Raw genomic sequence first — 25,344 nt, 5'->3', positions numbered from 1 at the left:
TCGCTGGCGGCCTGTCACTGTCCTGCATCACCAGAGTGTCCTACTGCAGATCCCCAGCCCCGGGAAAGCTCCAAATTCAAAACCCAAACTATGGTTTTTACTGACTGTCTAATGTTTTCACATCATTGTAAAGTTGAACCGTGGTAAGGCAGGGAACTTCTGTGTACAAAATTATTTTCAGCGCCACAAACACATTACTAATTCCACAGCCTCTGCTCCTTTAAATTTCTTTTTTTTTTTTTAAGATTGTATTTATTTATTTGACAGAGAGACAGCCAGCAAGAGAGGAAACACAAGCAGGGAGAGTGGGAGAGGAAGAAGCAGGCTCCCAGCAGAGCAGGGAGCCCAATGCAGGGCTCCATCCCAGGACCCTGGGATCATGACCTGAGCCAATGGCAGACGCTTAACGACTGAGCCACCCGGGTGCCCCAAGCTCCTTTAACTTTCTATACAGACAGGTAGGTCTATTCCTCACTTTTCAGAAGTTTGCATTAGGCCACTTTGCTTTTACGAATGACCTACATTAGTACCTGTCTCCGCTAACCAAAGAAATCTGAAGAGGAATTTTGTTTCTAAAAAAAAAAAAAAAAAAAAAAAAAGCGACAAGGGAAAACAGCATTCAGCGCTGGTTCTGCAGTGAGCCTTGGAGGCAGCACAAGCCCGGAGCTAGGAGAGTGGCCCCGCCAGCCTCTTCCTTGGGGACCACACTTAGTATCTCAGCATCAAGCCTCCGAGTTCTGACCTGTGTGTGTGAGCACCTGGGCTTATCTCCATTTATTGTGTGCCTCTTAGCAAGATAGGTCCTAATGTGTATCAGAGAAGCCTATGAAGAGAAGAGGTGATTTTGGGGTCTAGGAACGCTCAGGAATTTTTCCATATAAATTAATGGTAATTGCTTCTTCTTTTTATGCCATTTCAACCTTGGAATTTCTTGAGAGAGTGATAAAGGTGTCTTTTGTTATGTTAATAAGGTGGCTTTTGGACCCCACCCAAAGATGGGGGCTGTTAGAACTTTCAGTCCCACCCCATGACCTTCAGGGAAGGGAGAGAGGCTGAAGGTTGAGTCAAATGCCAGTGATCAATGATTTAATCAACTGTACCTGTGTAATGAAGCCTCCATAAAATCCCAGGAAGACAGGATTTGGAACAGTTCTGGGTTACTGAACACATGGATATTTAGGGAGAGTGATACTCTGGGAGAGGGCAGAGAAGCCCCGTGGCCCTCCCCACGTACGTTGCCCTGTGCATCTCCTCCATTTGGCTGTTCCTGAGTTATGAAGTGATCTTTTTATAATAATCCTATGAGCTAGTAAGTAAAATATTTCTTGGAGTTCTGTGAGCCACTCTAGCAAATTAATCAAATCTACAGAGGAGGTCATAGGGACCTTCGATCTATAGCTGGTCAGTCAGAAGCACAGGTGATAAACTGGACTTGTGATTAATGTCTGAAGTGGGAGTGGGGGAAAGACAGTCTTGGAAAACTGAGCCCTTAGCATGTAGAATCCGATGCTATCTCTGGGTAGATAGTACCAGAAATGAGATTAATTGTAGGATGCCCAGCTGGTGTGAGAGAAATGCTGGTTGGTGTGGGGAACTCCCACACACACCCATTGGAATTGGGTGCAGAATTTTAGTGCCTTAAAATGTTCCAACTGTCACAAGAGCAGTAACATTTGAAGCATTTGTGGTGTGGCTAAAAATGAAAGAACAAATAAGCCTCACTAGTAAATTGAAATGACCACACTGAAGTTAAGCAGGTTTATCTAAAGATGGAAACAGGAGACCAAGGAGCCCTTAGTCACTTGATTTATTTACGCCTTCACTTGTGAAGGTAAAAACAAGACTGAGTGAGTGAAATAAAGAAAAGAGCCTGTTTTTGTCTCCTTTTTTCCCTTCAAAGCTTCCTTTAGGGAATGAAATTGCCCCACCCTCATTGAAAACTTGAGCAAGCCGAAAGTCTCGTTCAGTCTTAGGTAACGGGAAGCCCTATGATTGCTTTAGGTTTCAAAATGCTATCTAAATTTAGAAATTAGAATATCAGTCGAATATATCAATCAACATTTTCATCTTCATCCCAAGATGAGACTTTTTGCTTTCTCCCAGCTGGGGCTGGTTGGAGAGGAGCCAGCTGGGAAAAGGATTTGTCCATTTCTCTCCTCTTCTTGCTCCCCTCCTCCCTTTGATGTGTGATTTTTTTCCTCCAACAATAAGAGTTGAAATAGGGACAGTGTGGGCAAGGAAGGGAATAGGAAATTACTTACTTGACTGACTGGAATTGCAGTAAGATGGCTCTGTATCTTTTGCCATGGTAGACACAGGTTTTCCTAAATCTGTCACAGCCTCCTTTGCTGTGTCTTTCAAATTTCAGCTCCTTTGATGCAGGTGCTGCCTCTTCTCCTGGCTGCACATCGCCACCACTCCGCTTCCGCCCCTGCCAGTACACCCCACAGTCTCTCACTCTGGAGTCTCCTCACTCTGGCAGGAAGCCCTCCTGGAAGGAACATCTTTTAAAGGACTCCAGACAAATGGTTCCACCACCATACAGAATGTCTAACAAGGCCTCTGAGTAATTCTCAGATGTCCCTTTCACCAGACCTGAAGTGAGAAAGAAGCATTCCCTCTCCCTTGGGAGATAAAATTCATAGTATTGCTCTTTCTTCACGTCCTCTCTCAACGTCCGCTATTTCAATGGTCTTCCCATGAAGGAGGGACTTCTTGACACTTCCTTTGCACTTCTTCATCTTTGTGTGGCAAGTGTCTTCCAAATGTCATATCTCTAGTCCACCATCTCGACACATCTAACGAATACATATTGGGTGCCACAGTCCTTTTGTCTATGTGACTTACATTTAGTGATAGAGACAAACACTAAATAGGTACTTGGAACAGACATTATTTAATTTCCATTGTGATTCGGTACTGTAGCAAAGTCCAAGCAACGAAGAGCATGTAAATGGAGGGCAATAAATATACTTCGGGATGGTAGTTTGCTCGTCTGAGCACATAAAGATAAATAGAAAACAACTAAGCAAAGGATGAGGCGGCAACGAAGCTTCCAAGAAGAGGAAAAACATGTGCAAAACTCCAAAATTTCCTAATCATGTTTCAAAATGACCCTGTGGATTATACAATAATCAACCCTGTAACTCTGTGCTAGAAGTCCAACAAAATGGGAAAAAAACTTACAACACTGGACAATTACACAGTGTTCGGATGCTTCCAAGTTATTTTGTTAATTTTGTCATCTGCCAAGTATAAATGGAACACAAACTTTGTAAAACACGATAGGATGCAAATATATATTCCATATCTGCTCTCATTCACACTGATATCTATAATATACAAGGTAACATACCAACATGGAACAAAATAAGTACTAAAGGATGAGAGCTGAAATAGAAGGAAATATCTCATTCATTCATTCTTTCATTCATTCATTTTTTAATTGAAGTAAAATCAATTTGCAATACATTTTACATATTTGTGCACAAATCAATATTTTGACATCTGCACACTCCTGTGAAACCATTAGCATAATCAACAAAATGAATATGTCTATCCCCTCCCCAAAGTTTCCTTTTGAATTTATGTTATACAGCTAGAATAACTGCTATACCATCCTTGTCTACTGAGCATTACATCTGTGTCAATTCTCTGCCAACTTCAAATTGATTGATTTTTGTCTCTACGGGAGGTGATATTTTTCTGCTTCTTTGCATACCTGGTAATTTTTGATGGATGTTAGAAATCATGAAGGTTAATTTTTTGGTTGGTGGATATTTTTTTATTTCTAAAATATTCTTAGGCTTTTTTTCTGAGTTACATGGAAACTGTTTGACTCCTTCAAATCTCGTTTTCAAAGATGTGTTAGTTGGATTGCAACAATGCTTAGTTTGAGGCTAATTTTGCCCCACCTGCGGCAACTCTTTCTCCACCCAACGCCCTGTGAGTTATGAGGTTTTCCAACTGAACTTATGAGAGTGGCTCTTATCCTCAGAATTGTGTGAGTTCTGGACACTGTTACCTGTCCTCTTTGGGGGCGGCTGATTCCTTGGCCCCGGGTGGTTTGGTCACACGCATGCGCTGATTGGCACTGAGTGGATGCCTGAGGAGAACCCTCTGCAGTCTCTCGGGTTCTTCATTTGTGCCACTCTCTCCATCAGGTACTCTGTCGGAAAATTCTAGCCTCCTTGCTTTCCCTGAACTCTCCTGAAATGCAAATTTATATTCACCACCTCCATTTATATTATTCTTCCCTGAACTGTGCCTCAAGACTCTGCAAAAGCAGAAAATTAAGGAAATTGTTAAGACTTGTTTCCTGTCTCCAAGAGATCACTGCCCTTCATGGCTGATGCCCAGTAAACTGCGTTTTCATATCTTTTTCTGTTTTATTGTTGCTTCAGCTAAGACAATAAATCCAAACTCTGTTACTTCCTCTTGGTTGGAAGAACAATCCCATTCATTCATTCATCCTTTTATTGAATTTCAAACATGTAGTATAGACTGACACACACTGGGGAAAGAAGAGTGAACAAGACAGAAAAAAATTCCTGCCTTTAGGTGGCTTGCATTTAAGATGGTGTTATAGGGATCATTAAAAATAAATAAAAACATTGTATGCTTTTCTGAAGTTAGATTGTAGTAAATAGCGTGGAAAAAATAAGACAGGGAAAGAAGGTAGGAAGTACTGACAGGAGATACATTTAAAATAGGAAAGGTCACACTAGAAAGTCATAGAGATAAAAGAATAAACCATGTTCATATTGGGGGTAAGTGTTTCAGGCAGAGGGAGCCATAAGTGCAAAGGCCCTGGGGTAGGAACATGCCTGAATGTTTGAGGAATAGAATGGAAGCCAATGTGGTTAGAACAGATTGATTAAGAGGAATTGTTTTGCAAGATGAAATTTGACAGACATAAGAACCAAGTATTCCAGAGCCTTGGAGTCCCTCTTAAATATTATGGACCACCAGGGAGTGGAGGACTGTTAGGATATGCCATATGCCTCAACGTAATTACGCTGGCTGCTTTCATCCTAAGAGACTGAATGAAGGTGTCCAAGGTCTGAAGCTAAGAATGCAGTTATTTGGCTGGCTTTGGAACTACAGCGGAGAAATAGTGATACGATGGATCAGAATCACAGCAGAAGTACTGAAAAAGTATTAGTTTCTAGATGAATTCTGGAAAGTAAAGTCATCAGGACATACTGTTGGATCTGACGTGATGTACGAAAGAGAAAATCAAGGATAGCTCCAGGGTATTTGGCCAGAGCTATTGGAAGGATAAAGATAAATTGCCCTGAACAGTGGGTAGAAACAACTTGGGGTGGGAATGAGGAGGAGCCCATGCACATTAAGAAAGGCATAGAGGAAGAGCAGTCCATGGCATACATGTGGAACGGCTAGGAGCTGAGTTATCTGAAAGGCACACTGTGTTCATATTGCCACAAATGGTAAAAAGGGGTGTAAAAGTTACTTGTGGTCAGATCACAGGAAGCCTTGGACACCAGCAAAGGATTTTGTCATTTGTACAGTTAGAGGAGAAACTAGGTAAGAGTTTTTGAGAGACTTCAGTGCGAACTTTATTTACAAAAGCTTTGCCCAGCAGTTTTAGAATTCTGCAGGTACTACTGCAGAGCTAAGAGACAGGACTAAAAAGAACTCTGTGCTAGGAGCTTCTCCCTGAGTTTTTGAAACCCTGAATAAGGCAATGTGGCATAGTTGTAAAATGCTGAGGAATATGGCTGTGGGCCAAGTTGGTGTATAGTAATAAAAAATGCAGTGACTCATTTTGAGCAAAGGTGTCATACAGACTGTGATATACCAAGACATAAGTCACAGATGGCAGATGACACTTCAAAGAACATACAAACATTAATAAACTCACAGCCTATGAGGGAAAGTGATAGCAGGAAAAGCTCTGAATGCAGGATTGGAAGTTTTGATGTGGTCCTAATTTCACTGTGGCCGGCTATGATGTCTAGGTAAGGCATACAGTCTCTCGGTGATGTAAATATTTTATCTGTAGAGAAAATATCTTATCTACCACTAAGAATCATAGGGATTAAAAAAAAAAAAGTAAGTAGGTTTCCTTCTTCTCCCTTCAAGTGATTCATTTTATGTGTGGAGTGGAGCGAGCCCAGATAACATTGTTTCTGTATGTCTCTAAGGGTCTTTCCAGACGAGATTAGCGTTTGGATCAGTGGACTCAGTAAAGGAGAGTGTCCTGCCCAATGTGGATGGGCGTCATTCAGTCTATTGAATGTCTGAATAGAACAAAAAGTAGAGGAAGGAAGAATTCACCTCTGTTTTGGGGGCCTCACTGACTCACTGATTGACCTGAAACATCTTATCTCACCCTCTGCCCTTGGCCTAAGATTTATGTCATCTGTTCCCCTACTTGCAGGCCTTTGAACTTGGACTGAATTATACCACCAACTTTCTTAGGTCTCCAGCTCCAGAGGGCAGATCCCAGATGATGATATAGGTTTTGGCTATAGATATGTAGATAGACAGAGATACAGGTAAATATAGTTATAGATACCTATACCATCCAGCTATTTAGGACTTAGGCATACTAAGCAGTTTTCACTACTTGTATTCAATAGAACATAAATACATCAGCATTAATTTAATATCTTTTCATGGGCCAAGAAAGGAACTGGACCATCCTCTTCGATAGCCTTCATGATTGTTCTGGCGTTTGGAATACATGCGGACAAGCTGGGTGCTTTCTTAAAACCATTGTCTCATGGGATGGAGATAATATTTGCACTATTCAAATGGAGGAATATGATGGCCACAGTCAGTGAAAACAAAACCTAAGGGTTTAAGTTATTTTTGTAAGCTGTTTATATGGGAAAAGGAAAGGCAGAAAGTCTGTTTACTTATTTATGCTAAACACTCCATACCCTTATCATCTCTATGCATTTATTTTTTACTCTTCCCTGTGCTATCTGCCATTCTGTCCAGAAAATTCCCCATCTCCATGCATAATCCCACAAAAAGCCACTCACTTAGAGAATGAAGCTATCCCCTGCATTGGACTGCCAGCTTGCCAAAACACAGATTTTGTATTTCCTGGATTGTGGTTCAGTGACAGTAGAAGAATCTAAGCTTCCATGTTGCAATTCTTATTATAAACACCTCTTTCCCACACTCTGGTTATTCTGGGGGTCCCTTTATTGGAGACCTTTATCTACTTCTCTGCCTCCATCTTCCTGGATTCCCAGGAACAGCACAGTGCTAGCCAGATGCATTCAGTGAATATATCCTGATTGAAATCACCTGGATATTCTTGACTATTTCACTTGTCTTCTGCTAAACAAGGCTTCAGAGAGCCTAGATACTATGGAAACAGGTTTATATAAATACTTCTATATGAAATGTGCTCTGCCAAAGCTCCCAACTACAGAATGAATTTCTTCAAACTGAAATCTCTTCAAATAATTGCACTGGAAGCCTGCACAGTCAAGCCATGCTTTTCAAAAATGCTTTTTCTCTATCAGATCACATTAACCACCTACATACTATGGGAAGTGTCACTTCAGAAGAGCCTGGCTGGCACAATTTTCCTTGCTACATCAAACCTCGTCTTAAATTGTTAGCTTTACCACGGTCTGGGATAGCTAAGTACAGGTGAGAGTTTGTACTTTTTAAATGTTATTTTATTCTGGTGTAGTCTAAAGCATTTAGGAAGCATAAAAACGCCTTCAGCATAAAGCAGAGGACACCTTTTTCCTTTGACATTTTATGCTTTTTGACATATGCATTTCTAGATATATCCATTGATTCATTCAGTATTGAATTTTACAAATATCTAATGAGCGTGTACTATATTATAACCAGGCAAACTGTGAAGGGGTGAAGGTACAGCGGTGACCAAAGCCATATGCAATCTACGCTCACGGATTTATAGATATAAGGATGCAGTGAAACTCAAAAACTGATATATCCCATAAGGATCTGATCATTTGATTCCAATCCATATTCCATAAGTTTCTGCTCCCAGTGATATTCACTGGTTTTTAACAGCCTCCTGAATACTGACAATTAAAATGAAATGAACACATTGCCTTTACTGATGGCAAAATATAATGTGCTGAAATTTATTTCAGAATGAATCAGAATTATTAAATAATTAGAAAGATTTTTCCTTGCCAGGAAATAAAAAGTGGTGATAATTAGAGCTACCACCTGGGCTGGGATCCCGAGATGGGTGACACAGTGGGCAAATTGCCCAAGAGTCACATAAGATGAGAGTCTGATTCACTGTTCTCAGTGGGAGCAGCTAGTTATTTGATATTTCTATATTTTCATCACTTCCCAAGCCCATGCGAATCTCCTTTGCAAGTTCGGATTTTTTAATCTTAAGATAACATTCTTGATTAAAAAAATAGAAAGTAAAGAAAAAAGAAATAGGTAAGCAGGAGAGGGAAAAAGCTGAACTAGTACTCTACGTCCAGGAGGCAGAAACCTAGCACTGACTTTACTTGAAAAGCTGGTTCCAGAGAATTCTTACCATCTCGGATGTAAGTAGTGACAAAATACAACTAAAACAAAACAAAACAAAACAAAAAAACACACAACTTTCAGCCTCCAGGTTCTATCTATGTTCTCTGTTTTCCTGGAGCAAAACCTCTAAACCTGTAAAGAAACAATAGATTCTGCAGGGAGGCTGCATGAGGAGGGGATTTCCACCTGAATAACGTAGTTTTGTCAAAACAGTCAAGCTCTAGGGGTTGTGAGACCAATGCTTCCACTGAAGAGTCACAAATAGAAACTGAACTTCAATTTCCAGGCAAGAAAGAAACCACCATCTAACGTCCCTTTGGTGAAGCTATGAAAACAATCTACATGTAATCACATTAGGAGCAGATGTGAAACTAGTTAATAAATGGGTTAGCAAACACTCAAATATTTTCAGACTGGAAAGGTCAACCAGTGCTCCATTTAATTTCTCTGCAAGCACATCAAACAGAAAAACTGCTTCAACTCTTTCTAGGGTTGGAAACTGCCCTTCAATGACCAAGCCAAATCAAGTTTTCCACCACTCTTTCTTCCCTCCTGGTTTTCTTTCAGGAGCAAAATAACATATTCTGAAATTAAGACAAAAGCAACACTTACTTCTGTCAACATTTGCTCTTAGTCTACAGGAAATTAAACTGCCCTTAAACTTTGTTTTTTTCCCCTATTGACTTAACTTCTTACTGAAGGCCGGCAATTGTCCTCCTCCTTTACAAAATTGTTAGTGTGTTTGGACCTCTTTTGCAAGGTAAAAAGATAAAAAACATTAGTCATGTAATACCTAGGAAGAGCTAACATTTTGTGAAGCTCTTCAGAGATTATAAATAACTTCTCATACACAATGTCTCACATAATTTTCATAATGGCTATCCCCCTCTATTGTTGATCCATACTTATCTATTTATTTTTTATCCCTATTACTCCTTTTCCAGATGGAGAACAGAGAGAAGGTGAAGCAGAGGGACAAAGATGGCCCTCCAACTGCCATTTACTTGTCCTGGAATTTCCCCCTTTGCTTCTACTGTCTGGGTTTTGTCATTATATTTGTTTGCTTTGTTTAATTTTTTTAAGGATCCAAAAACTTCTTGATTTAAAATTTCATAAATGTTTCAAAACAGATGTCCTGAGAGTGGGTGCCTGGTCTTCCATTTCTGAAAATGTTGTAGACAATATATCCTAAAAATCCTCTATCTAGAAAGAAATCCTCTATCTAGAAACACCTAGACATATCAGTCATATATAAAATAAACTTCATTTTAAATCCATAACGGGGCTCACAATAAAACGAACTGAAATCGGTACCTAGAAACATATTGGAACTGTAGAACACCAAAGACAATGAAGGTTTAAAAGCAGCCAGAAAAACAGGCAACAGATTTTTACAAAAGAATAGCCAACAGAGAGCCAAAGGATCATTAAGAATAGTGGAACATATTCTAAAAGATGAGAGAAAAGAACAGTGAATATAGAATTTTATGCCCGTAAATCATTAAGTATGATATATTCAGAATTCTGCCCATCCCCCCTCCCCATCCCCCCATCCTCTTCCAAGAATTTACCATCATAATAACTTCAGTAAAAACATTTATAAGATGGTAAATATCTATATCTATATCTATATATCTCCAAGCTTTGGAAATTAAACAAGTGACTATCGGAGCTGTTAACAATGAGTGAGAGAGGACATTTTCTAACAAGCTTACCTAATGGTCACTGGATTTTCTGGGAGAATGTAACCCTGTTTGCAAAACTGATTACAGTTCAGGCATTTTATAATCCTGTAAAACGGTTAAGGTAGGATGACGTTTTGTTTTTGCTCATTAGAGAAGCCACCACAGAGGCCATGTGTGTCGTCCTGGCACAAGTAACACAGCATCTCCTGTGGGCGTTCCTCTCTCCTCACAGCCGGTGGGCCCCAGCTTCTAAACTTGTCCCTTGAACCAGCCACATCATGCTACCAATTACCAGTGAGTTAAAGAAAACTTTATCACATGCTCACTATTTTCAAGGAATTTTTTGAAATCTTTTTTTTGAACAATTCTTTGACAGGGATATACTTCAAAATGAGAGAAACGAAATCCCCCAAAATAAAGAGCAAATTGTAAGAAATAAAGGTGTAAACTAAATCCCTATATGTGTGGGTAACTCTAAATGGACGTTTGTCAGCTGAGATTATAGTAAAAGAAACAATTTGGAGGAAACTTAAGAAAATAGAACTGAAAATGAATGAAACTAAGAATAAGTTGATTGAATTAATGCACTCTTTCTTGCATTATTCAGGAGAAGGCTAGAGATAGTGATTAACCTAAGACTTTATTATGTAAATTTATAATAATTAAGGTAGCTATAAAAATAGAAGTTGAAAGGGCCTACTAGTTGAGAAAAATATTGAATAGAAAAATACTTCAAACAGTGATAAAAGTAAAAAATGAAAATGGAGAACATTAAAATATCAGAGTAATTAGAAAGCCTGAAATATAATAATAGAAGTAAATCAATAGTTAAAATAAAAGTGAGTAGACTCCTTTTACTAGTGACAGAGTCTGTCACATTGAATTTTGAAATTTGTTATTATTTACAAGGCACACGCTTAAAATATGAGGACATTGAAAAGCACATGGAAATATCAAAGATTGAAAAACCTAGGTAAGGGGCACCTGGGTGACTCAGTTGGTTAAGATTCTGCCTTTAGTTCAGGTCATGATCCCAGGGTCCTGGGATCAAGTCAGTCTCCCTCTCTGTGGGGAGCCTGCTTCTTCCTCTCCCTCTGCCTGCAGTTCCCTCTGCTTGTGCTTGCTCTATCTCTCTCTCTCTCTCTGTTAAATAAATAAATATAATCTTAAAAAAAAAAGAAAAGAAAAACATAGGTAAACACAAACCAAAAAACAGTTGCTCTACCTGTGTTTGCCACAGATACAATAAATAAAGCACATTATTCCTGATGAGGGAGCTCTGCGTTGTGATAAAATGTATAATCACAAGGAAAATACAATAAATTTCCAGTATTTACCCAACTAATATTCACAACACATATAAAGAAAAAGATTGACAACTTCATAATGGGAGGTTGGAATACAATCAGAGTAATTAATAAATAAATACATCGATTAATAGGATGTTAATTTGAGTCCCTGTCTCTTGTTAGATCAGAGTGTATAATGGGAAATGGCAAAATAAACCACTCTGAAAAGGAAAAACAATTCTTCCCCAATGCCGCATGTGGAAACACTGTCTTCTATAGTCGTTTGTGCTTATATACCATGCAAGTGTTTCAGAATAATTTATTGAGATAGTAATTCACACTTTGTTTTGTAGCTGTGGAGTAATCAGGTACATAGGCTTTTTTTGCTGTCCCAAGTAAAGCAGTCCTATGAAAACTTTGTAAGCTGAAATGTTGTAAAGCAAAGCATAAACCCAACTTCCCAAAAGTTCGCATTCCACCACTTTGCTTTTTCCAAAGACCTATATTAGTTCAGCAAGGGTTTTTTTCCTGGACCTGAAAATCATGCGGATGGGTATCCTTCAGTGAGCAAAAACAGGGACTCATGTAGGTCTCTGGTAAAAGTAAAGTGGTGGAATGTGAAATTTCTGAAAGCAGGAGATACCTGTGATAAGAATTTGCCCCCTGCATACATTCCAGGACTTCCCCTTCAGCCATGTTTAAGAGATTTGGTTTTTCAGGGAGAGCTACATTATACCAGGCTCAGGGTGGAGAGAAGCCCTGGGGTTTGGAGAATGGGAGGCTGGGTTGGCAGGAGCTGGCAGGCAGCTCCCAAGGCAGTAGGTAGGAAGATTTGGTCCCTGTTTGTGTTTTTCTGTGGTGATGACGGTTGGGTAGGGGTTACACAGTGGAGATCCATACCACCCCAACATCTCTAATGAGTTGGCCTAAAGACACTGAGGTTTATGGAGCCCAAGGGCCATAGCGGTGAGAGCTCCAGGAAAGAGTCCCCGTCCCACTTTGGCAAAGGACCCCAGGGCACCTCAGCAGCACACACAATGAAGCGAAGACTGAAGCCTCTTCTCTTATTATCTAAACACCACAAATACCTCACCCTGAATGTGACTTAGAGGAGGTGAAAGGTGAGGTCAAGAGGTCCCCCAAAGCCCAAATTAGGTTAAATGGCTCCCCCTTCCAGCAAGTGAAAGCTGGGAATAAGATTTAATTTAATTTTTGAAAGTGTTACCACATTTTTATTCTCTAGAGCATCAAAGAGTACAATTCATATTTAATACATCCCATGAAAAGTTTTCCTGTAAAACATTTTATTTCCAATATCCATATGTTTGACATTCTCCAGAGGACTACATTTGAGACCTCCAGGTCTTATAAAAATCCTTTGGTCTAATTGAGACTGATTCTGTATTTTCCTGTCTATGTTTTGCTGTATCTCTATTTTTTTTTTTTTTGTAAAATAATGAAAATAGCATAGTCCTTTCATTAATGAAAAGCATTCTCAATAAACATCGGCTATCTTGATCTCAGTATTTGAAGAAGGTCTGGCACGTGGTAGATACTCAGTAAGTAACTAATGAACGAGCCCCTATGCCATTGTCAATTCTGTTTCTCCTGTGATGAAACGGAGCCAACACAGTTAACTGAGTTTTACAGACTTTACAGACAATGTCAAAGTCAGAATTAAATTACAGATCTAATTCAAATGTCTTTTTCTTGGCATGAGACCACAATTTCAAACTCCGGGCCAGAATCCACCAGCGGGTCTCAAAGTCAATTTATAATTGGTCAGGATTGGCATTTCGTAAAAAGAAATAGGAGAGGAAAGAAAAAATGACAGAATAGCATGCACAGTATACAGTAACGTAGACTGGAAAACAGCGCGAAGCAGAGCAAAACTAAAGAACAGCTAGTGTGTTTAGCATAGTAAGGGCTGACTAGTGCTTTGTAAAACTTTTGGATATATTGGGTCAATAGGTAAAATGCCTTTTCTGCCTGAGTCATGGCCTGCAATGTTAGAAAGCCAATAAAGGAGGCCACTTATCTTCTCAAATTGCTCTTTAACATTTGCTAGAAGAAAATATCATTTCTAACCTGACTCTTCTGACTTTCTCCTCTTGAAGTCGCTGTAAAATTAATCTTAATCATGAAATTGTCTACATTTCTAAAAAGTTAAAAAAAAAAAAACAGTAACAGAGATATTTATGCACAAATACACGTTAATCTATATTGCCTTCTGCCCTCTTCTCCCCTTCCCGCACCTCTTCCCTTCCCTTCTTCCTCTACTCCACATATCCCTCTCAAGGAACACGATGTTACAGATACAGTAAAAGCTCCACTCTGTCCTTCTTATAACAAGCATTTCTTCCCAGAGATAACCATTATTTTGAAATCGGTGTACCTAGGCCCCATGTATAATTATGTAATTTTACCACCCATTTATCCATTCATAATTCATTTGGACATTGTTTTATACATAGGAATCATCTGGTTACTTCTTTCCTAGCCCAAGTTTTTTGAGATGTATCCATTTGCCCTGTGTAAGATTGTTAATGTTATTTTTAACTGGCAGTATTACAATGAATATCTTTACGCATATTCTCTGCACACATGTGGGGTGAGAGTTTCTCTTCCTTAGGTATCTGGTAGCAAAATCACTCCGCCTGAGTAGGTTATGGGCATCACCAAGTCTCCTAGGTTTGAAAAAAGTCCTATCGGACTTACTAATTTTTACCATCTATTGGGTAATGAATTATTTACTTAACTTTAATTTCACTCATTATTAGTGAGGTTGAGCCTTTTTCTATGCACAAAAACGGTTTACTGGCCATTCTTGTTTCTTTCTTTGTATATTATGGGATGCTCTTTTCTTGTGGGGAGGGGTAGCAGTGTTCTTTTTCTTTTTGATTGGTAGAAATTCTTTATATATTATGGCCACTAATCTTACCTGTGCACATTCAAGCCTCTCCTCCAGTCTGTAGCATTTCTTTAAACTTCATGATGTGTTTCATTGCATAACAGTTTATTAGAGCTGTTGTTATTTTAATGTAATCAAAATACCAACCTATTACTTTATAGATTATAATTTATTTTTTCTTCAAAATCATTTCTCATTCTAATATTATAAATATAACCTCTGTATTGCATTCCAATTTTTTTTATCATTTTGATTCTCACAACTTGACCTTTAATGCATATGAAATACATTTGTGTGTCTGGAGTGATGTGAGAATTTGGTTTAATGTTATACTTGAATAGTCGATTGTCTCAGCATTATTTATGAATTATCGATCCCTTCTGACATGATTTCTAATGCTAATTTTTAATTCATGTACCAAACATTCATATAAATTTGGGGTCTTTAAAACTCTGTTTTATTTCCTCTCTTTTTCCATACTTGCACAAATAGAAACTTACTTTAATTATTTAGTGTTTAACAACTTAGAATCTAATGAGCCATATCCTCCCTCATTTTCCTTAAGGATTTCTTATCGATTTTTAGGACCTTATCCTTGTATTTGAAGTTTATAATCACTTTTTCAGATTTCATGAGAAACGGTCAAAACGGAAATGATCTATAGGTTAATTAGAGGATAACTCTCATGTTTTAATTTTGAGTTTTCTCCCAAGAAAATGGCCTAACTCTCCATTTACTTAGGGCTTTTGTCTTTTACATTTTTATATTTGAATAGTTTTATTCCTCACAACCTTATGGTTTTGTTGTTATTGTAAATGATGTGGTTTATTCCTTACTTTTTGTACATTTTGTAACTGTTTATGACTTGTGCATAGAATCACAAGAGATTTTTGTATATTCCTATATTCTCTAAGCTTGCTGAATTATTTTACTAATTATAACCATTTATCCATAAAATTTTATGGATTTCTGGTTTAACAATCATATAGTTCGCAAACAATAATTTCATCTTTTCCTATTTGGAACTTTACGTCTGTGATTTCTATACCTTTTGTTAATGTAGTCACCAATTTGTCTACTACAATCTGAATAGAGGCAGTGATAAGGACATCCTTCCTCTCTTCTATTCCTAGTGTTAAAGAGTTTTTATCATGGATATCCACAGAATTTCAATTTTTTCTGCATCTATGAGATGTCTATATGATTTTTCTCTTTTAATTTAATATGATAAGTTATATAAATATATCTTCTAATACTGATCAGTGATTATATTAATTTTATTCCCAAATATACTCTGGATTTGGTTTGTTTATTAGATTTCTATTACTGCATAACGAATGACCACAAACATAGTGGCTTTAAAGAACACAGTTTATCTCATAGTTTCCATTTCTGTGAGTCAGTCCAGTTGGGCCCTCTGCTCAGGGTCTTACCAGGTAGAAGTTAAGGTGTTGGTCAGAGCTATGGTCTCAGCTGGGACTCAGGGTCCTCAATTTCCTTAGATGTTGCTAGAATTCATTTCTCTGTGGTTCTAAGAGTGACATCTCATTTTTTTTCTCTATATGTTGGCTAGGGCCACTTTAGCAATTAAAGTCTTACTCCAAGCCAGCCAGAGACTCTGTCACGGAAGAGCTCACCTGATTAGATCAGGTCCACCTGGGATATGCCTTTTGATTAACTCAAAGTAAATTGATTAGGGACTTCAATTATATCTGCAAAATTCTGTTATCATAGCCATATGTTGTTACATAAGCATGGGAGTGATAACTCATATATTCACAGAATCTACTCACACTCACAGGGAGAAATTAAAACAAGAGGAGAATCTTGTGGGCCATTTTAAAATGCTTACCACGGTTTCCTAACATTATTTAGGGATTTTCTTAGCATGTTTGTAAGTGAGATTGGCATATCACATTCCATTTTATACTGACCTTACCTGCTTGGAGTGTAGAATTAATCCTAATCATGATCGTGTTGGAGAGTATGGGCCCTTGCTTTATTCTCTTTATCCATGGTTTAATATGTGTATTAATGTTTAACATTTTCAAAGTATTACTTCAGCTGCCACTTCAGTTAACCACGTTTCCTTATTCCCCTGCCTGAGCCCATCTTATAGCTTCTGATACATTAACTCCAAACTGGTAGGAATGATAGAGATATTATTCCAAAACTCTTAGTTCCCTCAGTCACCGATTCTCTCAGTCTCCTATAAGGACACATAATACATGCATGATAGAATGTCAAGATCATGAAATGGGAAGTTGGGAGACTAGAGTTTAGTTTCAGATTCACTAGTAGCCAACATTTCATTGGCCTTAATTAATCACTTTCTACTTTCTGTTGGAAGACAACTTCCAATGAGTATTTTCATGTTTCTGCATGCGGTGGGCCTTCTGAGCCAAAAGTATTGGCAGACTTTGTTGAACAATGATTGAATGACAAATATACCTTAGAAGTTATAGGTAGCAAATGGCTCCAGAGAAGGAAGACAATAGAAAAGGAAAAGAGTGAGTAAGAAAGAGAAAGAAAGGGAAGGACAAAAGAATATCCAATTTCAGTTACCAAGACCAAGATACCACGGGGAAAGAGAAACATGGATATGGGCATCAAAGACTTTCACACCCAAGATCTTGACTTTTTTTTTTTTTTAAGGCTTCAAACATGATTCTCCCTTGCTCCTGACATCACCAGTTATCAAACTTCTGTCTACAGAACCTACCTTATTACACAGTGAGAGACACACATTGCCTTTCTTCCTTTACTATCCATCTAACAAAACTCTGTCACTTTATGATGAGAAGAAATACATTACTTACATTTCCCTTCAAAGTCTTGTTTGATGATGAAACCTGAAAAAAAAAAAAGACTGATTTAAAGGTGTGAAGACATAGTAGCAAAAGAACTACTGACAAGCATTTTGGAGTTTGAGCAATGTGTACATTTCAAGGAGTTTTGATTTCCTCTCCCCATCCACCAATGCTTAATTCCTAGAAGGGAGGACAATTTTTTAAAATTTTCTCTCTAATAGCTGAGCCAAATCAGAGGCCTAATACTTAGAGAAATTAGTTTGCATTTATCTTTCTCTATATTTTTCTCTTCTGAACATCTTAGCCTAAATATATAGTTTTAGTCTGACATAAAGCTTATTTTGTTACTCAAGTTATTACATAGGATTGAGCTTTGTGGTTTGGTTTGCTAAACCTATGGTTGAAAACTAAACATTTCTGGAAAAAAATGGATAAGAATATCTTATATTTATTGAACATAGCCAAGAAATTTATTTTTAATAACTGAACCACAGATGGGATGCCATCTGTCAGCATATGGCATTGGCTCTTAAAGCAATGTTTACATCTGGGGGATATGACGCTTTCTTTGAAAGAACAAGAGGCATTATTGGACTAAACATGAAGAAGAGTGATTTTAGATTCATGAATATTGTAAGTTTGCTAAGGATAGAATCAGAGTGTTTATATGCATACAGTTTTCATACATTTGGGTAGATAAAAAGAAAGAAAATCTGTCCATTGAAATTCTGTTATAATAATAGAAAATAATTGTAATTTTGAAATTGTTAGGTTTTTTTTCTCCCATGACATGCAAAACTATTGGTATGAAATGATCAGATCACCAAATTTGTGGGGTTTTATATACCTATTTTGATGCAAAAGGTTCCTATAAAGATACTAATATAGCATTTTAACTTATTAAAATTCTAACTATTAACTTTATTTTATTCAGAAGCATGCACAAAAGACATAATTGTACTCCTTAAGTTTCAACAACTTCAAAAAATGTATATGATATAATTTTGTCAGTTTTACTATGTATAAATATTCTTATTTTTAATCGGATTTGCATTTTGAAACATAATTGGAATGTGCTTTTATTAGGTTTTATTATAAAAACACTAAACTGATATTTTTCTGCAAGCTTTTTCTGCAACAGAATGCATCTAGGAAGACAGAAGTGAGAAGATAAATCATCTTCAGTAAAAAGATGGTCAAATCTTATTATATAATACATACTTAAGTTCCTTGTTGTAGGAAATATCTTGATAAGACAATTATATAAATACGACGATACTAATGAGACATGATATCATAGGCATCTGAATCTGTTCTTTCTTAGAAATTTTCCTCACTTAACTTCTGAAACTCGGCTTTCCCATTTATGAGATGAAGTTGGTGATAGAAACATCCCCATAGTATTGATGCGTGTAAAAATTATTTAATATATTTAATTTGTTCAGATAATTGCCTAGAACATAACAAATGCTCAGTAATTGGGACTTTTATTATATAGAATTAATTATAGAAAAGAACAGAAAATGTGATAAAAGGCATTACAACGTTATATATGAACGAGGAGGTAAAAAGGAAAGTTTTTATCTGTTCAGTAATTATTTAGCAGTGAATGTATTTTTTTTTAATATGGGACATCTAAAACTATGATTAGTTAATTATTTCTTCTTCTTCTTCTTCTTCTTCTTCTTCTTCTTCTTCTTCTTCTTCTTCTTCTCCTTCTTCTTTTTATTTTTATGTTTTTAAGAAAGCTCCACACCCAATGTGGGACTTTACCTCACAACCTTGAGATCAATAGTCACATGTTCTGCCAGCTGAGCTAGCCAGGTGCCACCCCCCATGATTAGTTAAATTTTTAAATAAAAAAAAAATCTACTCCTAAAAAGCCACTCTGGAAAGAAAATATTGGGGGAAGAGAATTGTAACTGTACAAAAGAGAAAAACTGGAGTATCATTAATTTTTTTCAACATACAGTTTTTGATAAGAGGATGAAATTTCCTTAGTGAAAAAACAAAACAAAAATATCCCTATTAATTGTATGTTTGGCACAAAGCCCTATCTAGTACCATACATGCAGTCGTATTTTTAAAACAAAAGCCAAAGTAGATACCAGTCACCTTACACCATGATATTTTAAATCCAAGAAAATAACTATCTTAAAACAAATATTAAAAGGTGTCTACAGTGTGGATGTGAGTTTGTGAGCGCACAGGCACCTCCGTGGTCAATGAGTTGGGATATCACTAAACTTATTATTGTCCGAGATCTGGGAATTGCCAATAAATGATTCTTCTTCACCTACGAATTCAATCAACCCACACCACAGAAAAATCACAGGCATATTTTTCATACCAAATTTCATGAAGACCTCTGATAATTTCTCTGAATCAAGGGACATCAAATTTTTACTGGTCTAGGAATTGGCTACATCAGAATCATATATGGGCATTAGTTAAAAATAGAGACTCCTTGATCACTTTTGCCTCAGTCACAGAGTGTATCCCAGGAATGCATTTGTCCAGCATAGATTCAAGGTGATTGTGATGTGTGAGGCACTCCTTGGTCAGATCAAGTTTCTGGCTCTCAAAGGCTGTTTCTCTTTTTCCATTGAGGTTCCGATGCAGAAGACAGAATCCATTTGAACTGGTTTGAACGGAGAGAGATTTATTACTGGGTGTTGAACGACTTTCTCAGGAAGCAAGATAAAATAGATAAGAGGAACAACTCTCAAAGTGACAACAAATCTAGAAGGTACTGTTTCTGCCTTTCCTAACATCAGGGGCTTCCCAAGAAAGAAGCTGCTATATCAGGACACTGATGTGACAGCTTCCAGCTCCCGAACCCTGCTGCCTCCACCAGCCACGGGAGCAAGATGGATGTCCCGCCCCCCCACTTCTCTCTCCACCTTAGGTCTGTATTCAAATCTTTACCCTTGTGTTGGATTAGTAGGCATACAGAAACTTGGTTAAAATGAGTCTGAGTAAATTTTAGTTTTTCAGCTTCTTCAGTCCAAGAAGAAAAACTCGAAAGAACTTGGAAAAAAATAATGAGGTGGCCAATTTATCTTAACTCTTAACGATCTCCAGATTCTCTAGTTAAATCTAAATTTAATTAATTTGAAACAAGATTATTCAGAAAATGATTAAATTTCATACCATGAGATTGTATCATTGTCTCTCTCTCTTTCTCTCTCTTTTTCTGATTGATACCATCATTTGCCTGAATCATCAGATCATTTTATCTGGACCTCCTTATCATGTGTCACTTTCTACTATATTCTATGGATATCAGTTATTTTCCTTACTATTCCAGAAAAGAAAAAAAAACCCGTTAAACCCTTTCAGTCAGATTTATTGTATATGCACCAAATTTAGTGTAGCTCTTTGCAAGAGAAAGTGCTTATTCTCAAAAATCAGTTTTTCCAAAAGTACACATGATTTTAACATTCTTGTTACTTACACTGCTATGACTGAAGAAACAAATGAGCAAATGTTTCAATTTTGACTACTCTCAGTTGTTTTAAGACATTACGGAATTATATTTTTATATAATTTAGAGATTTTCAGATTCAATATGATATATGTGTGTGTGTCAGTCCACTGCCGAACCTCAGTATCATATGATAATGTTGGACGCAATGTCTGGAAAGGTCAATTTTGCCATAGAAATTTGTTCTTCCCAGAATACATGTCTCTTTCTTCCAAAAATAGCAGGTCCTCACTTTCCTCTTGACTCAGATTATATTCCATGGACCACGCAAAAATTATAGTCTCTCATTTGCATGCACCAAACTTGCCCCACCAATCTCTACATTCTTCGTACTTGGAGAACCCTACTGCTGGTTAAACCCGTACTTGCATTTTCCTAGCTGAAAATGACTGGAGGAAAACACAACTGTGCTAATTGATTTATTTGTGACCCAACAGGGTTCTCATAGATACCCAGTGATACTGTTCTGTTTGCTGGGGCCGGGCATTGTCCACTCCCCAGTGGACAATTTCATACCTTTTTGTCTCTCCTCCAGCCTCCAGCCTGTATTGCCATATCTCCCTTATCACTTCACGACTAAGTTTCCTACAGCAGTACAAATACTGAAGCAATGAGCATGAAACGTCTAGGCTCCCAACCACACATTCACCCACGTACGTACCTCTCTGCCCATTTATCCTGCCTTGTCCTTTGTGCATATTATTACAGAAGAACTACCCATATTTTTATATAAGTCAGGTCCTTGGATCTATCCCATTGTCTCCTGACATCTTAAAGACAATGCTCCATCAGTTAGAGTCCTCTCTGTGGAATCATCAAATTTCCCTTGTTTACTGGATTATTTGCATAAGCATAAAACACATTATTTTGGCCATCTTAAACAACCATCTAATGCCACCTCTTTTGTCTCTAACTGCCACAATTTCCTGCTTCTCTTTACAAAAAACAAAAAACCTCCTTAAAAATGTGGTCTATGTGCATTATCTGAATTCCTCCCTTCCATTGCTCCTTTAAATCCCTGCAAATGAGTTTTTATTCCCACAATTGTACTGGATCAGGCAATCCTTAATTCATTGATTCTAGTAAACAATCATTTGTTCTTCATCACTGATGACTTGCCTGTTGCTAAATAAAACTGCCAATTCTCCATTCTTATCTTACTGGACGTATCAGAAAAATTTGGCCCCGCTGATCACTCCTGCCTTCTAAATGGCTTTTCTTTGTTCAGAATTTTAGATACCACACTTTCTTTTTTTCTCCTTCTACCCTCAAACCAATCCTTCTTCGTAGTACCCTTTTGCAGTTCCTTCTCTTCAACTTGTCTTCTTACTGTTACAGTTTCCAGGCCTCAGTTCTCATTCCTCTTCTCTTTCCCATCTATATTTACTCTTTAAAGGATCTTATCCAGTCTGCTGGCTTAACTAACACCTACGTGCTACAATGCACAAACTTCAAACCCCACCCAGTACTCTGCCTCACAGTCTGGACTAACATCTCCAACAACCCACTGGGTATTTTCTGTTGAATTGCTAGTAACATTTCAAAATTAGCATGTCTGAAACTAGGTTTCTGCTATTCTCCCCAAAGCCTGTCTTTCCTACAATATTGCCCATTCAGCAAAACAAAACACAATCCCATTTTTCTTTTTCCATTTGGTCAAGGAAAAACCCTGGAATCATCCATAACTTCTCTTTTTACTCATACACTTCATATCTGTCAACAAGTCCTTGTGAGCTTGGCTTTCAAAATGTATCCCGTATCAGACATCTTTTCCACACCTTGACCAATAACACTATATGCAAAGGTGTTATTTGTCAAGATGACCTCTTGCCTGGATTATGTTAGGAGTCTGTAAATTGGTCCACCTATACCTTTATCCATCCACAGTTTATGATCTACACAATTGCAAGAATTATCCTTCTAAAACACAAATCGAAGAATGCCATTCCTTTCCCTGAAACCCTCTGCTGGCTCCCATCTCTCTAAGCCAACATCTTTATTTTAGCCTTTAATACCCTATTTGTCTTTTCCCCACCAAATCTGATATCATCCCCTCTTTCTTTATCATTTGCTGTGCTCCAGGCCCATATGCCTTTTTCAAAAATAGCAAACAAGCTCCCACATCATGGTCTTAATCATTCTTCAGTCTGAAATGTCTTCTTCACTCAAATAGTTGCATGAATCAATGTTCACTTCATATCTCCTTATCAGAGCAATCATTCCTGGCCATTCTCTTAAGTAGCAAATCTTCTGCCAACATCACTATACTCCCTGTACCTCTTGCCCACCTCTATTTTTCTCCATAATATTTGTGTCCATTTGGTGTACTGCATATTTACTTATGTATGTACTTCTTCGTTTATCACAGCCCCAATAGAATATAAGCTTCATGAGATCAGAGATTCTGTTTTGGTCCCTGTTGTCGCCCTAACACCTAAAATGGATCCTGGTCAGAACAGGTGCTCAATACAGACTTACTGAATGGACAGATGAACATTCTTGCAGTTTTCATCAGGACTTCAATACCTCTCCATTTTCAGCCCTTTTAGCAAGTGGATACTAACTGGGTCAGTTCATCAGATGACCCTGGCCACAGTTATTAGTTGAGTGGCAGATATGTGATGTGAACTAATTCAATAAGAATAATCTCGTGTTTGTGATGGTTGCTCTAGAAGAGAGACTCTCTTCCCCTGGACTTGTAAGCAAGAGTGTGTGAGATTAGGGCTGCTCCTCTAACAGCCCACCTCCTGGAGCCTGAAGAGAAACTAATACATGGACAAGAACTAAGGAAAACCAAGAAACAGAAATTCAGGCGATGGCACTCTTTGAGCCCTGAATCCAACTGTTTTCAAAAGCACTGTACTCCTGGACTTTTCAGATTCTGAATCAAATAAACTCAATTTTTAAAAAAAGCCAGTTCAGAGTGGGTTTTCAATCACTTGGAATCAAAAAAGTCACAACAGAAATGTCCCAGATTGGGTCAGGTAGTCTTTCTAGTGCTTCCGTGATATCCCGTAATTTCTATTTTTCTCACATTAAAAAAAAAAAAAAACTTAGATGTATTTTCCTCTTTACTTGTCGGTCTTCCTCATCTAGGCTATGTCTTAAAAGAAAACATTGTAAATCATTCACTTTTTATATCCAGTGCCTGAGCCAGTATTTGGTTCATGGTAGATGTTCAATAAAAACTAGCTAATTGAATGTCAAAACTATCCAACTGCCCCTAGGTAGTACGCATGACTTTTTTTTTTAATAGGACTTTACAATGAATATATTTGTTAAACAAATACTATGGAAAATGGTAAATTTATGTATTTCTTTCTTTCCTTTTTTTTGGTTTTGTTTTGTTTTTTTTTTATCGCCATACACATGCCTCATTTCAATATTCTCCATCTAAAGGTGAGATGGTAGAAAGATGGAAAGATCATGGAGTTTGAAGTCACATATGAAAATGTTGAATCACCACTCTACTGAAAGGCAAATAATAAGTGAACTATTTTGCCTTGTCTAGATTTTTCACTAAGAGAGGGATGCACACTTATCAGACTATAATCAGAGGCAAAAAATGAGCATGGTAATTAGCTTTAAGTATGTTATACATGGAAAAATCCATTCCTGTATTCATTCCTTCAACAAATAATTTTGTGTATGTGTGGCTTAAAACAATAGAAATTTATTCCCCCATAGTTCTGGAGGCAAGAAGTAGGAAATCAGTTCCACCAGCCCCAAATCATGTGTCAGCAAAGCCAAATTCCCTCCTGGGCTATGGGGGGAGACTCTGCTCCTTTCTCTTCCTGCTGCTGGTGGCTCCTAGTATTCCTTGGCTGTGGCATCCCTCCAATCTCTGCCTCTGTAGTCATATTGAACAAATAATTATTTGATGAGCTCTTCCTTTGATGAGCATTGTATCAGGCACTGTTATGGACTGAATTGTGTTCCTCCAAAATGTATTTGCTGAATCCCTATCTCTTAGTATCTCAGGATATAATGTATTTGGAGATAAGTTCTTTAAATGGGGGATTAAATTAAAATGAGGCCTTTAGGGTGGGTCCTAATCCAATATGACCGGTATTCTTCTAAAAAGAGAAAATTTGGATACACACACACACACACACACACACACACACACATACACACCAGGGATGTATACACACAGAGGAAAGACCATGGAAAGACACAGCAAGAAGGTGGTCATCTACAAGCCAAGGAAAGATGCCTCAGAAAAAAAGCAAAACTGTCAAAACCTTGATCTTGGATTTCTAGCCCCTAAAACTGGGAGAAATACATTTCTTTTTTTTTTTTTTAATTAATTTTTTAAAAGATTTCATTCATTCATTTGTCAGAAGAGAGATACAAAGAGATAGAGTGCAAGCAGGGGGAGCTGCAGGCAGAGGGAGAAGCAGGCTCCCCGCTGAGCAAGGAGCCCAGGGTGAGACTTAATCCCAGGACCCTGGGATCATGACCTGAGCTGAAGGCAGATGCTTAACTGACTGAGCCACCCAGGCGTCCCTGGGAGAAATAAATTTCTGTTCCTTGAACCACTCAGTCTGTGGTATTTTTTACGGCAACCAGAGCAAACTAACAAAGATGCTGTATATAGAGTATATATTGCTAAGCAAAGACAAAGCAGACTTTACCTTTTGAGGATTAA

The 25,344-nt window shown here is 37.7% G+C and overlaps 1 long non-coding RNA gene across 1 annotated transcript; it reads left to right on the top strand.

Annotated features, from left to right (window-relative positions):
• The first annotated feature begins 357 nt into the window (after nucleotides 1–357).
• LOC103658336 lies at nucleotides 358–21,300 on the top strand. The gene is made up of 3 exons (XR_567135.1): nucleotides 358–458; nucleotides 19,817–20,114; nucleotides 21,229–21,300. It is a non-coding gene; the product is annotated as an uncharacterized LOC103658336 (long non-coding RNA).
• The last annotated feature ends 4,044 nt before the right edge of the window (nucleotides 21,301–25,344 follow it).

Source organism: Ursus maritimus, unplaced genomic scaffold (assembly GCF_017311325.1).
Source record: "Ursus maritimus isolate PB19 unplaced genomic scaffold, ASM1731132v1 scaffold_8, whole genome shotgun sequence".
In the NCBI taxonomy this organism is placed as follows: Eukaryota; Metazoa; Chordata; class Mammalia; order Carnivora; family Ursidae; genus Ursus; species Ursus maritimus.
The sequence above is the reverse complement of the archived record's forward strand: the minus strand, read 5'-3'. Positions and strand labels throughout refer to the sequence as shown.